The sequence below is a fragment of the Branchiostoma belcheri genome, unplaced genomic scaffold (assembly GCF_001625305.1).
Source record: "Branchiostoma belcheri isolate BF01 breed outbred unplaced genomic scaffold, Haploidv18h27 scaffold35, whole genome shotgun sequence".
NCBI lineage: Eukaryota > Metazoa > Chordata > Leptocardii > Amphioxiformes > Branchiostomatidae > Branchiostoma > Branchiostoma belcheri.
Window position 1 is genome coordinate 1,415,542 of NW_017803965.1, and position 4,925 is coordinate 1,420,466.

The 4,925-nt window shown below is 38.0% G+C and overlaps 1 long non-coding RNA gene across 1 annotated transcript in view; it reads left to right on the forward strand.

Annotated features, from left to right (window-relative positions):
• LOC109475773 overlaps positions 1 to 4,612 on the forward strand; it is a 5,861-nt gene extending 1,249 nt beyond the window's left edge. Inside the window, exons 2-3 of the long non-coding RNA XR_002140566.1 lie at positions 3,700 to 3,756; positions 4,117 to 4,612. This is a non-coding gene — a long non-coding RNA (uncharacterized LOC109475773). The remainder of the gene's footprint in view (positions 1 to 3,699; positions 3,757 to 4,116) is intronic.
• Positions 4,613 to 4,925: the final 313 nt, after the last annotated feature.

Genomic DNA, 4,925 nt, shown 5'->3' on the forward strand with positions numbered 1-4,925 from the left:
TGTATTTTAATAGAGATATTATGAGTCAAACTTTGTTTTTATCAGCAGAATGATAGATGTCTATAGATGTCTATCCTTTAAGAATTTTGTTGTGGCACTTCGTATTGGAAGGGTTGCCCAAGCTGTCATGTGCAGGCGTTTAGTGTCTTGTTACCATGGTTTGTTTGAGGTCAATGACCTCTCAAGCACAATTGTTACATATTAACAAACCACAGATGACCCAGTTCCCTGCTGAATGACCAATTAAAGATAAGATATATTTCCTGCAGACGGTCTAGAGGTAAAAATAGATTGGCCTGACCTGCCAGCTGGACGTATAAACAAAAACACTCTGTACCAATTTGGGGTCAAACAGACCATCCTATTATGAAATAGGGGTGAAAATGTGAAAATCCTTTTAAATAAGCAATGCAAATCTACAACAACCTGCTAATGCACGCTAAAACGCAAAGACAATCAGCGTCTACCCACATACCAAAAATGATCGCCAACCATCCACCGGGTTCTGAGATCATTCAACGCAAACAATCTGACATTGAGATAGCAATTCCGGTTCAAAGCAAACAGCTAGGGGGCCCAAATTTACATCACTAAACCATTGTAACCACAACTACATGCTACCTTAGCATCGCACACACGGACCATAACGTGCCAACAATAAAATAAAAAAATTAAACTGCAGTACCAAGGTCAATCACCAGGTGCTCAAAGTCAACCTACACAATCTCCAAGGCCCCATCCATCAATCTGCCAAATATCATACAGTTCCTTCTCACCGATCTTCAGATATCAGACCAAACATGAAACGGAGTAAAAACAATACCCCCCATTTACATGGAGGGTAACTAGGAAGAAAAGGACTATCCTCAACTGTTGGGGGCAAAACATGAACATTTTTCAGTTGATTCAGAACCAGAATCATATTTTTATTTTTTTTGCAAATCAGAAAAAAACGAAGAGGCGAATCTGAGAACCAACAAATTAGATTGGTGTGGCCTAAATGTCACAATTTGGTAGGTCCAGATTGCTAGCCTGGAATCCATCTGTGAATGCTTCACATGATTCCAGGCTACCAGATTTCAATGTTATTTCAGTATTCCTAAAGCACTACAAAATCATATAGTGACAATTAGTAATATACAACATGTATTTAGTCCATCTGATTAGAAAAGATAGTATATAGTAACTGTTGTAAATGTTTGGATACAACGTCACAGAGATGATCGATCATAGATTATGAATCTGTAGGATGCAGATAATATTAAAGATTATTGCAAACTCTAATCTTTTCTATAGGTGGGACAAGTCATAACAAAGTGAAATTCATGTTCGATACTCTCATTACATGTGGGACACAGTCTCTGAGTGGCTGGTGTGTTGTGGTGTCGACCTTTTTCAATTTGAAGACAATGCGTGCTGATTCTCAATTTTGTTGCGAACGATTTATTATGAATTGATGTGAGATAATCTTCCATACCAAAATGCTTCTTGATTTTAGAATATGTAACATGAAGTTTACTAGTGTCTCCACCAAAGCGGCCAGAGAGGTTAACAATATTCGCGAGCCGTTGCGAAGCCGCATTGCACTCAAACTCAAAGCAACTTCTCTGTAAATGTTACTGAAAACGCCGGTGTGGGACCTAAAACAAACTCCGGTAGATACCAGTTTCGAAAACTTTTTAAAAAATATAATTCAAGAAAGACGCCAATATTTCTAACCCATGATAAATATATTCTCAAACGAGAAATTGTAATAAAATCCGAAAAACAACAAAATTTGTTAGAAATTATCTTTAGTAATTTTCCACTGGCCGTATGACGTCATTTTACCAACCACGCGCGCGACTTTTCAACTTCTACGACGAGGATTTGGACGCTCTGTTTTAAAATGTTTAAAAAACATTATTTTTGAGATTTTTGTGTGTATTTTTCGTCAGAATATGCAGTTAAGGTCTTGTTCAACCGGCAGGATGAAAAATTACGGGGCATTTTACGGTAATTTTACCGAAAAGACGACAAAAGTGCAGGCAAGAAGCGACAACTGAGCAGCCGAGTCGGGTTTGACGTGTGTGACGTAAGTAAGATAATAAATTTGTTGAGCAATTTTCTGCTATTTCTCGGCGAAGTTTTTAGCGTAAAAGTACCTCTAATTTGTTCACAACAGATTTGGACAACTGTTTCGTACGTTTATCCTTAAATTCTGTGGTAATTTTCTGTCCTTTGGGGTATTTTTCATAATTTGTAGGAAAACCACGACGGACATTTTTAAATGCACTCTGTTGTTGTTTACATTTGACGCAGTTTGAGTTCCTCTCGTTTGACGATATGAATTTACCTGAAGTTTAGTTATTTTGCTCAGAGAACTCGAGAATACGTTCTTCGTGCCTTAAGTACTGAATACTGAGGAAATGTTATGTGATTTTGGTACTATTTGACGCGATATTAAATATGTGAAAAAGTGGCCAAGTAGGACGTCATAATGATTAAATGAATCTCGGTGACCAGGTGTTGGTGGGAAAATTGGTTAACATGGCGCATTTGCAAACACTTTATATGCAGGAATTTAGTGAACCTCTCTAGTATTCAAGCTAGGAGGTAAACCTGAAATACTTCAAACAGCTTTATCTTTAGATGCTGTTCAAATTTCCTTTGTTTCGACAGGTTTTGAACAGCAAAATGACGGACATTTTTGAAGGAGATTCCCAGATGAGAGAATATTTAGCACCACTTTCTCCCAGCCCGTTACACTTGGTAGGCATGGCTATTTGTTATAGTAACGTTAACCATTTTGTGCAGCCATTCTTATCCTTTGCCTTTATATTTAGTTTATAAGTCAGTTAAATGTTTTCGAGCCACCATTTACACTAGCCTAGATGATCATTACATGGTCTGAGTCAGACCATGCTTTATACATATTTGCCACAAGTTTCTAAATACTAAACACTATCAACACACAAACACACCTGTTCTTGGTGCTGAACACATCACCATACAAACACACCTGTCCTTGGTACTGAACACCATCCTCAGGTAAACCCACCTCTCCTTAGTGCTGAAAACTATGCACAAAAATACCTGTTCCTGGCGCTGAATACCATTAACACATAGGTAAAACCACCTGTCCTTGGTGCTAAACACCATCCACACACCCACACACCCACAAACATAAATGTTCCTGGTGCTGAAAACCATTCACACACTGATAAACACACCTGTCCTTGGTGCTGAATGCCATCCATACACAAACGTACCTGTCCCTGGTGCTGATAACCATCTACACACAGGTAAACACACCTGTCCTTGCTGGGGCTGAACACCACCCACCCACAAACATAAATGTTCCTGGTGATGAACACCATCCACACACAGATAAACACACCTGTCCCTTGTGCTTAACACCATCCATACACAAACGTACCTGTCTCTGGTGCTGAAAACCATCCACACACAGGTAAACACACCTGTCCTTGGTGCTGAACACCATCCACACACAGATAAACACACCTGTCCTTGGTGTTGATTGCTGAACACCATACACATACAAACATATCTGTCCCTGGTTCTGAACACCATCCACACACAGGTAAACACACATTCTTGGTGCTGAACACCATCCACAACACAACTGTCCCCGGTGCTGGAAATACACAATTTTGTAGGCATCCAAAGACAAACAATACCCTTTCATTTTTCTTGTAGCACAGTGAAGCCAAGTGGAGAGAAGACATGCTGTACCGCATATGCCAGGAGGTTTTGGTTGACTATTTCTTACTCATTTAAGAAAATTCTGTAAGCTTTCTTTTACCCATAGCACATAAATGCATTAAGTTTGTACAGTATTAATACAAAGGAAACAAATATTCCTAGCACCATGATTTTGTGATGGTGGCTAGAGTTGGTAGCTTTTTGTGAGGTCGCCATGGAAATTAAAATCATTTCATGATTTACAGTATTCATATTGGCTAGAACATGTAGTAAAAAGTCTTGGTGTAGTTATACCAACATAGTGACCAAATTTTTAATGGTATTGTAAATGTAGATAATGACAACAACTGTTGATATTTACATCATATACCATTTTTGGAATAAAAATGTTGAATGCTGTGTTAACTACAGGTCAACTTGTGCACAACTACAATGTATCTCATTGGCTGCAGACAGACAGCGAGAACACTACCGATGTGGCATGGCATTTAGAGGCAGAATATTGCGCTGCGTTTTGCATATCCTTTCAAGTTGACACTTGTTAATGCATCATTGGCGTGTTGTATCCACAGTTTATCCTTTCATCACAATTGTAAGCCTCTTATTTGGAACACAAGTAAGCCTGCACGGACACTACCATATAACCTTTCGCATTATCGTACAATATACACTGTAGTTCTTCTAGTATACTTTTTTTACGTATTCAATGAAGTAGAATGTACCAGTTGGGTACCATTATCATTGCTTCATAACTTTATTGCATGCAAAATTGTCCTGTTGACTGCCATTTGTGTCACATAATTATTTTTGCAACCTAAACCTCATATTAGCTTTCAACAGTCACTGCTGCTGAAGCATTGTTATGATATTATAGTAGATTCGGGACAGAAAATTTGTGAAATTCAAAACAAACAAAAAATTTGTGTTTTAGGTGTCCTAGTACAGGGACAAGTGAGATGTACGTTACAATTTACAATGTTACAAGTTACAATGTATGACTTTTTAATTATTTTTACTATGTTTGACTGATATATGCTTGTATATGGGGCAGCAAATGCAACTATTGCGCCTTCGTGAAAGTATGCCAAAAAGAAGACAACTTCAAAGATGAACCAGAGAGTTTCTCTCTATACATAATGTAATAGCATCTAATCAAATCTTTATTCTCAATTTACATGGTACACATAATGATAAAATGTCTGCTATGATGTATGCAATTG